This window comes from Dunckerocampus dactyliophorus, chromosome 9 (genome assembly GCF_027744805.1).
Source record: "Dunckerocampus dactyliophorus isolate RoL2022-P2 chromosome 9, RoL_Ddac_1.1, whole genome shotgun sequence".
NCBI lineage: Eukaryota > Metazoa > Chordata > Actinopteri > Syngnathiformes > Syngnathidae > Dunckerocampus > Dunckerocampus dactyliophorus.
This window is the reverse complement of record NC_072827.1, coordinates 24,721,210-24,734,686: the sequence shown is the minus strand read 5'-3', so window position 1 is coordinate 24,734,686 and position 13,477 is coordinate 24,721,210. Positions and strand designations below refer to the sequence as shown.

Here is a 13,477-nt window from a genome sequence, read left to right as displayed (position 1 = left end):
AAGAAGAAGAAGAAGAAAAAAAAGACTTGTACAGTTTTAAAATGCATTCTATTTTAAATACTGACAACCATTTTGAAGCAAAAGGTTGTGGTAATATGGATGTTTCTCAATGTCTTTAATTCAAATATAGAGTACACAGCCTGCAAAGGTATCAGCAGACTTCATTTAAACAAAGCAATTATACAGCGCGTGTGCGTGTGCTTGTGCTGTTTGGTAAAAGGTTACATTAAAGGTTAAATCTTTTTTCAAACCTGGTGGGAGCAAAAGGGGAGTGTGCCAGTTTTTATAAAAATACCCATCTATATAATAGTGTGACTGCTGAAAAGCATCCAAACATCCCAATTTCTTTTTTAATTTACTATTTTAAAACTAACTATATCAACCATTTCCACATTTCTCAACCAATGGCGGGTATGTAATGAGACTTTCCAAATTTTCCGTAATTCCACATTTCCCACTACAACGTTCCCATTTTAAATGAATGAAATTCCAAATTTTTCACATTTCTCAACTGATCCAAACCATTGCAACACGAAAACATTTAGGAAAACATTTTGGTCATTCAGCAACATCTGTCATCAACTGTTTTCCACATTTCAAAATTCCCAAGTTTCTCGAAATTCCACATTTCCATCCATCCATTATGCCGCTTTTAATTGCATTGTATTTGCTTCACCACTTCACGACTCCTACTATTCTTTGTTTACATCATTACTGAGCAGGCTACGGGATCACTGCAGGGACATAACAGATGGCCGCCGCTAGCATAGCAAGCTACCGAGCTAACTAGTCAGACTCTCCAATTTACTTATCCTAATCTTAAGAAAGTTTTACATACAGAGTGGGGAAGAAGGACAAAGAAGCCAAAAACTTACCACTTCCACACGGAGTGAGAGAACCTTCACTCAATCTCAGCCATGGCATGTCGGCTCGGCTCTGCTGGCTCAGTAGCAGTCTCCATGCAGTGTGAAAGGTAATGTAGTCTGACGTTATGTCTTATAACATTACTGATGCCCAGTGACCTGAATACTACATATGACTTGTCTTTCAATATTTTTGACTAATAATAGGCCATAGTCGACCGCAAAACAGGAATCATTTATTGATAAATAATTTTTTTAAAACCCGTGATATAGTCAGGGAGCAATATTCAAACCTCAATATAGTGAGGGACGACTGCAATTCTATAATTGTAAAATTATAATTTTGTGTTAACATTTTTGAGAGTCAACCGCTGATTACATAAAAAACGGGCAATGCAGCTGACTTCCAGTTTGCATTTCCGTGTAGTGGCAAGCGAATAGGATGCTAACAAGGATGTTGTGTCATTAAAAATACATTAGGAACACAGTTGGACGTAGTGTATTAACAACATGACAAGACACGTACCATATTGCACGCTAACCGGAAAATGTACGCAAACCGAGGCAAAATTATGGCGTACATTTATTACGTTAACCTCAAAACATGCCAACCTGGGCGGAGGCTCATCTAGGTTCCACTGTATGTTTATTATTTCAGTGTCCAACTTCAATCCATCTTACTCAGAGCCGTTTCTAATTAATATAACTGTTTTTCCCTCTGATGTAGATAAATGGAGGTAAGCAGACAGCTGTTGTATATTAATGCAAACTGCTTTTATTTTTACTCAAAAGCAGGGCAGAAAAAAGGAATCTATTCTAAAACCGGGCAAAAACACACACGGAAAGCACGAGACGTTCACAATGCTCCAACACAAGGAGACGCTACCAGCTGAACTAAATACAAGAAACACAAATTAGCACCAGGTGCTACGACATCAACTAAGAAACAAGCCACACAGAGTCACCCAGGGCGTGACACACCCACCTCTTGTCAAGATGCAACTGCTAACCATTAGCATGCTAACCATGCTAATATGCTAAATTGGTTTGGTTGAGCTTTTAGCTGATATTGTTCCAGTTATGTGAATGTATAGCATGTGTATATTGATAGTGTTGCAAAGCAGTTACCATAGCAACACAAATGCAACCCCGCTGCCCCCCCTCCCCCCCGTACTGGGGAGTGGCCCTTTTAAAAGGTTAAATGACCAAATGTTATTTATTTCTTGCTTGCTTCTCCATGAACCCAAAACTTCCATCCATCGTCTGTCTGTCAAACCCCCGCCCGCCTAAAGCTGTAAACCAAAGTGAAACACTGACTTGTTAATGATGTGCAACTATTCAGCATTTTACTAGCTAAATATAAATAAAAAAAAAACTTATGAATTTTATTGACTTACTGGAGTTATCATAGCTTAGTATGACTTTGCAGCACCAAGTAAACTCAGATTGTTTACTTGTAGCCTTGTAGCTACTTCCTCTTGAACGTCCCTGCATTTCTACTTATATCAATAATAAAACACTACAATCAGACAAATGGAACATTTTTTGTTTTTGTTTTTATACAACTGTATTTTTAGAGTGCTTTTATTTTTCACTTGGTTTACTCCATAGGAACCGTTGAAATGACCAGCTATTAGAGAAACATAAATAGCACTAAATGCTTCGAGGTTACGTCTGTGTAACCTCCATTTCCAACAAACTCACGACAGATGGAATGTTTTTTCCTGCAAATGTATTCTATTTTTCCATCTCTTTCTGTTATTCCAGATCTGTGATTCTTGCAACTAAAATGTCAAATGGAGGCATCACAACAATCTCAGTATTAATAGTTAATACTGCAAGACATCTCTCATGCATCACTTTGAATGGTTGAAAAGACATTAAAATTGAATTATTTTTTTTGTACTTGGACTGAACCCAGTCATGCTATGAATAGATTAGTTTTGTATATATCCAAAGATATGCCTTTCAGCCATTTGCAAGTCCTCTGGTGGAAGACTTTCATTTTTTCTCCTTCGATGAATATAAATCTAACTAGAGACAACCAGAAAGCATAAATCACCCATAAATAACAAACAGCAAAAACCCATAAGAAGCCGTTGTGACGTGTGTCGCTAACACTTTAAATGTGCTAAAGTGTACAGCTTCTGTTTGACTTGATCTAATTAAAGCTCCAAGTGACATATATACAGTGACGTGCGGTCAGGGAAGGCAGGCGAGGCATGGAAAAACGAATAATAACTTCAGCTGCCAAAAATAACACGTTAACGGCGGTAACTAATCTATTTCATTCATTACGTAAACATTTTTAGTGTTATTAACGCATGTGCACCAGGGCAAGCACGCTTCTCAGTTATGACGGCAGACAGAACACAGTGGAGCGTCCCCACAAAGTCACGCAGAGTCTGACGCTCTTTTAGAACTTCATTCTGACCTGAACACACCAACAACAGTACAATTCCAACACCATATACAGTATGTATTTCAAACTCACACATGTCTCCAGTCCATTCATCCTGGGAACGACACTTCCTCATTCTCATTGCAAGAACACGAGGTGCATTCAGGGACACTCCGAAAATCACAAAAACGCCTTTTATAATGCGTATGTGTGTGTAAATAAACAGGAAGATAAAGAAAGACATGAAGTGGATATTCTTATCACTCACTTCGTAATTTGTAATTGTTTTAATTCGGATGTACAATTTAAGTAAGTATGCTGGAAAATACACTGAAAACAAGTACATTGGCCTTAAATTGTGTGTTTTTTGAAGGCAACCCCTCATTGCACCTAATAACACGGTTAAACTCTGATTCAAATGCTCTGCTACCATTAAATAGACTAGTGTTACACAAATAGATTTTTAGCCTTGCGGGGTATATTTTAGTTTGACATATGCGGTTCATTTGGAGCTGTTAATACATACAAATATATGTAATTTATCTTTCTTTTAGCTAAAAATGAGCATATTTCAGACATAGTTGCTAATGGTGATTAATCATAATTAATTCATTCCAGAACTGTGATTAATCTGATCTGAATTTTGTCATCATTTGACAGCCCCAATAATAACAAAATAAATATAAACAATTTTCTACAGCCTGTTTTATGTATTTAATGTCATTGATGTTATTCTTGCTGATCAGACAATAAAATATATAGAAATGTCACATGGGAGGCACTTGCAGTACCGATGCATCCGGAAGGGGTGGGGGCGTGCGTGAACCTGAAAGTGCTTGTCCTTCCACAGAGGAAACTTCAGCGGGTTTTTTGTCTTTCTTCTATCTTTCCGATAGAAATAGCATACAGAAAGTCAAATGCATTAAATATGTTTTTATGCTCTGCTGAATGAATTAATACATTTGACTGCCAAGACGGAGGGGTACATACCCAAACTCACCAGGAGGTGACATTGTGGGGCGGGTCCCCTAAGGGGGCCCCCTCGGTAGTTGCATTTTATTACTCTATTTTGATTATCAGATGATTGTACTTGGAATGCTGGTGCCAGCAACTCATGTCGTGGTTTGTACCGATAAAATATTTAAATTCAGGGGTGTGAAAAAAATCTGTCCCCTAAGGGGGCCCGGAACAATAATTGAGAACCGCTGTGCTAATCACAAACGGGTATGTGTTCCTCTGGGTTAAAAACGCCAATTTAAACAATGTTGTCTGCGCTAACAAATGTTTCTCTATTTGGAAATGATTACTGTGTCCCTGTGACTTTATGGACCATGCCTGTCCTGGAAACTGTCAATCAACCTCTGATCCTAAATATTAGGACAGTCTAACTGGAGTAACTGGGGCACATCATTTGGCCCAGTAGATTTTATGTTGACAGATGACAGCTTTGTTGGAATGGGATCAGCTGCAGCTCTCGTCCCTGAGAATAACCACTAGGGATGCTGTTGACTGAGAAAAAACCCATAAAAACAGGACTGCACATCCACACACTCTCGCTTTTCTTCTATTCTCATCAAGTCAACTCTTATTAGCTGTGATAGAAAAATAGCACAGAGGGGCACTAACCGCACTGCGTTGGACCCTCCGAGCTGCTAAGCTCCTGAGAAAACTCATCTTTTTAGTCTTTAGCCTCTACCTCTCGGTGCCTCCTCAACCCTGAGCTCCTTAACGCTACATCAATACCACAGTAGGAAGGAGGCGCCACACTGATGTAAACACACAGGTTGTCCCCGTTTTGCTCCCCAAGCTGACATGGTATGAAAAAGGTGAGTTTTGTGGTGACATTTAATAAAAAAAGGAGAGCCAGCAACAATTTTAAGAGGATTGTTGTTGATGGCTCTGCAGATGTCACAAAATGTCAGCTTGCACATAAGTCATGTTAAAGAATGGCCAGCTTCTTAGAGCATTTTGGGTCATGTGAGTGAACCACACTGGACCAGCAGGTAGCCTCTTGATCCTTTATCCTTGAAACATTGGGTGGGAAAGGCAGGAGGAATTGAATTTTTCACAGTTGTTACCAAGGCGGTGGGAACCTGCTGCTGCTCTCTCTGCAAGCCATAAAGTATTCTGTCCGGGCGCCTCTACTGTTTGACGCCGTGGGTTGAATCTGTTCTTCTGTACTTTAAGCCTTCACTGACAGAATGAGAATACAAGGGAAGCCAACCTAGTGTGGCATCCCAGTCGCTCTCAAATGGCAAAACATCACTCTGAACATTTGCCTCAGAGATTTGTTTTTGTTCCTATTAGTTTTTATTCTCTTTACTCTGTTCTTTGATAAGCCTGTAGTAGAGAAATGTTACACATTATTCGCAAATGTCATTGAAATGTCATTGGAAAAAAAGGACTCATCAGAAGCTAAAGCTAAACTGAAGCTTTGAGAGGAGGTCCACGTACAAGTTCCGTTATGACGTCGATGTAAGTGGAGTTTTAGTGTAAGTTGTAGCTTATACCTAAACTAGCACCCAAGTCACTCACACTGTGAATGATGTATAGCCTTAGTCATGGTCGCGATGACGGTCGCGGCGTTGGAGTAGCTTTGCCGAGTAAAAACGTTGATAAAGGTTCTTGGGATTTTGGTGGAAAACGGTGGCAAATTTGGCAAGTTCTTGAAGGTGTCATATCTTGCTTATTTCAAAGGCCTTTAAAATTGTACTGGATTCTAGTGCGGCACTATAGTAATTTTCATTTGATAAATACTCCATAAATCTCAAGGTTGTGCGTAGGCTAAATCTGCATTCTTCTCTTCTTGGATCGGAGCCTCCTCCTCCAACCACACCTACAATTGGTCCGGGGTCAAGGGCCGGTCCGTGAACTTGCAGCATTTCTTGCATGCGAGTATTTTGGGGGTTTGTGTATGTTTTGGCATTTACAGAATTTCTCTTTCATGTTTGTTTTGGATTTTGCAGTATTTATGCGATGGCAGCACTTTTAATTTGCAGCATTTTCCTGTTATATGTGTTTTATGATGTTTGTGTTTCTGGTTTTGGATCATTTCTGTGTTTGGAGCGTTTGGACACTGCTGCGTGTTTGCCCCTGTCGGGCATCGTAGAGACCAGCACACGTCATGAATAATTTAACAAAACAAAACACTATTGCAGCAAACATGGCCTAGCTTGAAAGAGATCACTTCCAACGGTACATGTATCATTCCTCCACTGCTAAAAGCCACTGAATAAGCAGCATTTACACTTACCAAAAGTAAAGATAGTATATTTTCACAAACAGTACACATCGAAGTCTCCCCTTTACTTTGATACAAAGATCACGGCTGTAGACCTTGTACATGCACAGTAAACATTTTTTTTTTGTCCCAGGGTTTAAGAGGTTAACTGGGTGTCAAACATTACAATTCAACTGTTCTTACTATATTTTAAGTAAAAAAAAAAACAAAATATTATTGGACTTTTTTGTGTTACACTTGGTCTGTGGTATATCCCCCATCATTGGGTGAATATGTACACAAGCACCTATAAAATACACCAATTTTTTTCTATTTATTGTTATTGTGTGATGCCACCAATGGCTCTGGCTTTGTATGGGTTAACATTGCTAACTTAAGTAACTTTTGTGGACACGTCTACAATTGTGTCTTTATGTGAGTCGTTCATTTCTTTATTTTGTTACTTTTTGCGACAAACCGACTCCACCAGCTCCTCCTCACATCTGCTCACACTGAAAATAGCCAGACGACAACCTCCCCACACCCCCTTCTTAAAAAGTAGGGCTGATACTGGAATTTCACTCAGTCAGATAAAATAAACCAAGGGAGCCTTAGATGTTTGAAAAATAAGCAGTGCATTTTGACTCGGGCAGAAACCACTGCTCTCCCTCTTTGTGAAGTATCTGATTAGACCTATTCTCCACTGATTAAAAGGAGTTTAAAATATAGAGAGGTTATTACATTCTCCGACAAAAATACTCATAATCCTTGTAAAATAATCAGCACAGTGGTTTTGATTGGCACCATTCTAGATGGCTGCAAAAAATCAGCTTCTCATTTTTTTGTAGAAAAAGTATGATTGCCGGGGTTCTAAATCTGATGAGCATACAGCACATTTTTCAATTTACGGTGACCGTTGTGGTCCTCGTCATGTGGCAATACAATATTTTGTTTATGATAGTCTATACTGAGGTACAAGAGCCATATGTTGTATACATTAGTTGCGGCTGAAGTATAAGTTGTATAGTACTTTACCACTCATGTAGACAAAGTACACAAATTATGGGTGGTGATGGGTTTTGGACCCTGACGCAGACGCAAAACTAGGCAATATAAGAAATGCAGAAAATAAAAAAACAAACAAAAACCAGACAGGTCTGCAGAGAAAACTCCAGAAAATAAATAATATCAATAACTAAGAGTCTAGAAATTATCTGCTAATTGAAAACTTAAAAGTAATTTGTGTTTCTATCGGAGCTGCCCAACACTCACTCATTCTTGATGTGAGACGCAATGGTGACGTGAGCATGTGAGCAGGCAGCTTGGATCAACAGTTGAGAAAGACTATGGAAAGGGACAGGTAGAGATACAGCAGATATACGAGATGGATAAGCTATTTGGTTCTATGTTTCTGTATGAAACTACCAATACACCAAAACACAGAAAACGTGAATTCAAACAGCAATATAAGAGTGAATACTATTAGAGATATCTGTAATAGTGTATGAGCTAATGTTTGGAGAGTATATGTTAGGTGTTCTGTTAAAAAAAACACAAATATTTCTAACACCGCTATGTGTTCTTTTTAATACAGCCTTGCTCGGCTGACTGTGGAGGATTTTAAGAAAGCAGAAGACAGCATCGCTCTCATGAAGGTTCTTTACACATCCACGCTCGCCGTGTCTTTAGAGAAGAGCTCCGCATGCGGACAAATACCACCCATTCTCCAAAAGCTCCAGGCACATTTTACCGTGAAAGAAGGCGACACAGTGTTTGCATTCAACCTTAAAACACATGTTTGGGCAAAGCACTACCAGGTAAGTCACACAGGCAGGCAGCTGGAAAGATGAAGATGAAGTATACATTTTAAGTATATGCGTTTTGCAGAACAATGACAGGAACTTTCTCCAAGCGGCCACTGCATTGGAACCACGCTTTAATCCTGAAGATAGATGACTGTGTTTGGGATGAGATCCAGAAAAAGCTGGTTGAAAAGCAGGTGAAATGTCATTCATGCACAACTGCCCTTTTCAGCAATTACAATGTCATATCAAAATGCTAGTTATGTTCTTTGTAGCTCTGAGAATGAGGGAGTGGGAAATTAGGAGAGTACAAGTGTTTGATTTCTATAGGTTCTCCATCTTAATAATGACCCTGTCTTTGGATGTTTTCCCTTTTAAGTGATAATACCGATGAATCTGTTTTGTGTTTAGCAACCACCTCCCTGCAAACTGCCCAAACAGATTTTTTGCTGAGGAATAGGCACAGAACAGAGTATCACAGCGGAGCTCTATGTCCATCAAGAAACGGGTGGACACTGAGGTGCAGATGTACCAGGAAATGCCACCAACCATTACGTCTGGAGAACCCTGCTGCATGCTGGTGGAACCAAAGAAGGACTTATCCTTTGCTGTCAGATCTCGCCTTCTCATATTTATGCATTCAAGCTTCATCTACACCCAGTGAACGTGTGTTTTCCACTCCAAGAGACACTATCTGTCCAGAACGCTCGTGCATACTACCTCAGAAGGCAGATATGATAATTTTCCCCAACAAAAACTGTTTAGGATTTTGTATTGTACCTGGATTGGGTTTTATAAGTTGCCCTTGTTTGCTATTCTGCACACACGTTAGTAGGAACTCAGTAACATGGTTGAGTTACACTTTGTCTAGTGTACATCATAAGACACTCTCCAACACATAAACAACAGGATATGTGTAATTTTTTTTTTCATGAGCTTTTCAAAAATTAAGATCATTTGTGTACGTGTACTACTACATAAAGAGACTTCAAAACATTTATGTTCAAATTCAACGGGTTGAAAATAGTCCCATGAGACATTCTTTGTAATTCCTAAAAAGTTCACATAATTAAAAAAAAATCATGGAGACATTCACACATTTCATCCCAGAACTTTGGTTAGCACCCTCATTTAAACCATGCAAACTTTTATGAGCCTAACTCTGAAAAGAATCAAGATCGAGAATCGTTAGGAACCGGAATCAAAACCAGAATCAAATTCAAACAATGCTCAACTCTACCTATGACGCTAGTAAAGATTAGCGGCATAGAAAATGGATGGATGGACGGATTGTGCTTTTGTTGCTCACTGTAAACTGGAGCTTGTTTACTTAGCTCGACTCGACTAGAGCGACAGCTGGTTTGCAAACACCGAAAAAGGTGGCTTCTTGGCATTTCCTGAACTTTTTTCCCGTTATGATGGACACTTTGTAATAGCATTTTCCGAAATGCATAGAGCTTGAAGAGCTTGAAAACCCTCTTCGGTCATTAAAGGCTCCTGTTTGGCAACATTTAGCCTCCCCATTCTGAGAAGGCTTCCATACAACGCAAGGGTCCTCTGTGGCGAAGATGGAGGGAGAAGCAGCCTTTATATGAAAAGGTTCTGCAGGAAAAGTGATAATTTCCAGATAATTGTGTGTTTTGTTTTGTTGTGTTTGTGTTTGATTGCAAACATGTGTTTCCGCATCCGCTTCAAGGAGGGATGGAATCACCTGAATCCAAGTAAGTAGAAAAGACTCCTCCAAAAAAGAAATACTGAGCCAAAGTGCACATACTTGTTGCTGTTGAATGTTTTACAGTTCATAGGTCAAACCGGGCACTATCTCTCTTTCAAGCTCGGGTCCTCTACCAGAGGCCTGGGAGCATGAGGGGTTTGCACAGGATCTTAGTGGTTCCCAGTATGGCACTTTTCTGGATGGAGATATCAGATGTTGTTCCTGCTGTCTGATGAAGTCATCCACACAGCTTGGGGGTTACTGGCCCCCAGTGCCTCAATCACTCCTGGTACCACTATTGCCTTCACGCCCCACATTGTCTCTAGCTTTTCCTTTAACCTTTGGTATTTCTCCAGCTTTTTGTGTTCTTTTGTCCTGATGTTGCTATCATTCAGGATTGCTATCACCACTGCTGTCTTCTGATGTTTATCCACTACCACAATGTCAGGCCATCACTTGTTTGTCTGTCTGGATCTGGAAGTCACACAGGATTTTGACCTTGTTGTCCTCAACCACCTCCTTCGGTGGTGTCTACCATTTTAACTCTGGAACCTCCAGTTCATTTTTGGTACAGATGTTCTAGTGCACTCTGCCTGCTATCTGGTTATCCATGTATGCATGCCCCATGTACACCTTGTCTGGCAGCATCTTACACCCTGCTGTCATGTGTTGCTCTGTCTCTGGGGCTTCTTTACACACTCTGCACTTGGGGTCCTGTCTGATGTGGTTGACTGTAGCCTTTTCCAGTCACTGGTATGTTTTCCTGATTTCAGCCACCTCTTCAATTTGTCGGCGGAGATCTGACCGTATTCCTTGGGCAGTTCATTCTTAAGGTTTACATCTTTGCTCACCTCAGTAGGAAGCCAACTTCTCAACGGGTTGCCGTTATTTTTACCTCTAGCCTTCTCTTCCATGGAGATTGCCCTTGCTCCTTCCAGCTAGTCATGCTGTTCATCCTGTTGCCAAGCATATCTTGGATGACTGATGTCGCTGCATATACTAGTCGATTGGTCCCTGTGATGTTTTTGATGAGGATACTTAGCAATGCTGTGTTGACTCGTCCACTAGGGACTCTAATGGTACTCTTTTTTTCTCTCTCTTTTTTCTTTTTTCGGACATTATAGTAATATTTATTGATCGGGAACTGCACCAATGAGCAATTTTGATCCAAATAAAATGCATTCATTATGTGAGAGACATTTTGTGATGTCTCCAATGCAGTTAAAAATGGAATCCGGGGAGTTAGAATTGTTTGGGAGAACTGGTAAATAATGGTGGAGGTCGTCAGCATAAAAATGAAGAAAAGGTCATGCTGGGCGATAACTGAACTGAGGTGCAACAAATACTGTATAAACAAAAAACAGTACTGGGACAAGAATGGATCCTTGTGGCACACTCGAGGACAGTGGAGCAGTGGAAGACACAAAATCATTAATTGTTACAAAAAAAGTCCTGTCAGTCAAATATGAACTAAACCACTGATAAACGGACCCCCAAAGGCCAACAGTCTGAGCCAAACGCTGGAGGAGTATAGCGTGGTCCACAGTGTTAAATGCAGCAGTGAGTCAAGCATCACCAGCAACACAGTTTTTTTTGGAGTCAAGCGATAAAAGAATGTAATTCTGAACTTTAAGTAGTGCGGACTCAGTGTTGTGTCGCGATCTAAAACCAGACTGAAACTTATCTAAAAAAATATTGTTTTGTAAAAATGACTGCAACTGAATAAAAACAACCTTCTCTAAAACCTTGGATAAAAAATGACATGTGACTTGAATACAAAGGGTTAAATACACTGTACTGGAAAACATAAAAGCAATCAATGAACATGCAAACTCATGTGATAAATAGTGTGAATAATACAACTTTCCATTACACGATAAACAAAGTTCAAAAGAGAGAAAAAGTACCCGGTAGTACCTGCTACCCGGTGCAAAGTATACGAAATGTTTCGTCAGGACTGCTGAAATGACATTGTGTTGACATTGATTTGTTTCAGGTGACCAAATCCCCTAGGTTGGATTTATGCTTACAGTGACTTTCAGAGGACATCTATGATTGCTTTCACTGTGTTATTTTATGACTTCCAGGCCCTGAATATCTTGTGCCTCTTATATTTTGCATCAGTCCTCTCACACCTACGTCTATATTTGTCAGTGTCACTGCTCTCATTATCACACTCTTCTGCCAAGGAAGCACAACAGAGATGTGTGTGCACATGTCCCTGTACAAGGGACAAGGTTGTACAATCAGGATGAGAGCAGGTAGTTCACAAACGTAAAACACACACACACACACACAACACAGTTGCAGTATGACAGCCCACATTAGTCGGCATTGTGCAACTAAAGAGTAAGTGAAAGCAAGATGACATTGCCCATGAGAGTCAAATTGTACATGCTTTTCTTGCAGCCTCACTGGGTTTGATTTTGTCACTTCAAACAAAAATGAAGAGGAATTCTTCCATCCAGTATAAAAGGTAAGGACAGATAACCCCCTAAATCCTAACCGCCTCAACTCCTAACCCATTTCAATCTTACACCATTGTTATTTGTACAAAGTCATCTTTGAATTGGCCAAATAAGCTCAACTGCGCTACCCATATGTTGCTCAATGCTCATTATAAAACAACATGAAATATGTCCTGACAAAATGATGCATCTCTGCGGTACCAGACTGAGCAGAGTGACGATTCCTCAAGCTGTCCACCATTCATCAGGGGCTCGGTGACAGCCCGCTCAGCTTGATGTTTGTTCTACAGCTGATGAGCAGCGATAGCAGGAAGCGTGAAATGCACTAGACTTCAGCATCACTCGGCCGACAATCAAACTAGTTCATTCAAAATGGTGTAGGGTAGTCAAATGGGCTATCTGGTGTTCACGATTTCCATTTTCCAGAAAAGATCCTGTTGGACTTCAAAAGAAAATTGTGTTACCTTCCCGACCGACCCCCCTCCTTTTTCTCCACTCTCTTCTGCACTTCCCTTTTTTCAGTTAATTGAATCATTTAATTAAGGATTTTACTCCACAAAGCTCTAAATCCAAATGACAGCACACCCTTCATGAAGTATACCAATCTTTATCCCCTGAGATTTTCGTATACAGCAAAAGGACACTTTGTCTCTTCACAGTCTAAGTCAATGGCTTTTTTCATACAGTCTCAGTTTTTCAATTTCCTAGTGACATTTTTGCCTCTCCCTGCCATGCAGCTCTCTCCTTCCATTTCAGGTGCGACAATGCATCCACCATTAAGTCTTTATGAGTTGATGCGAATGTCACAGGGGCACCAAGACAGCCATATATCATCCTATTCTGCCTTACTTTTGCTGAGCTTTCATTTTGCTTTTTTCTCTTGCGCTGTGACAGTACGACAGTGCAGCAATCTCACATCTACACAGAATCACCACATTGCTCCTTGTACATATGAAGCTTGCCCCATCCAGTTACAATTCTATCAACATCTTTAGATATGACACTGCCA

At 40.1% G+C, this 13,477-nt stretch overlaps 1 long non-coding RNA gene across 1 annotated transcript; it reads left to right on the top strand.

Moving 5' to 3' along the window:
* The first annotated feature begins 7,986 nt into the window (after positions 1–7,986).
* On the top strand, positions 7,987–9,119 carry LOC129187687 (uncharacterized). Its single transcript, XR_008572450.1, has 3 exons — positions 7,987–8,301; positions 8,372–8,483; positions 8,698–9,119. It is a non-coding gene; the product is annotated as an uncharacterized LOC129187687 (long non-coding RNA).
* Positions 9,120–13,477: the final 4,358 nt, after the last annotated feature.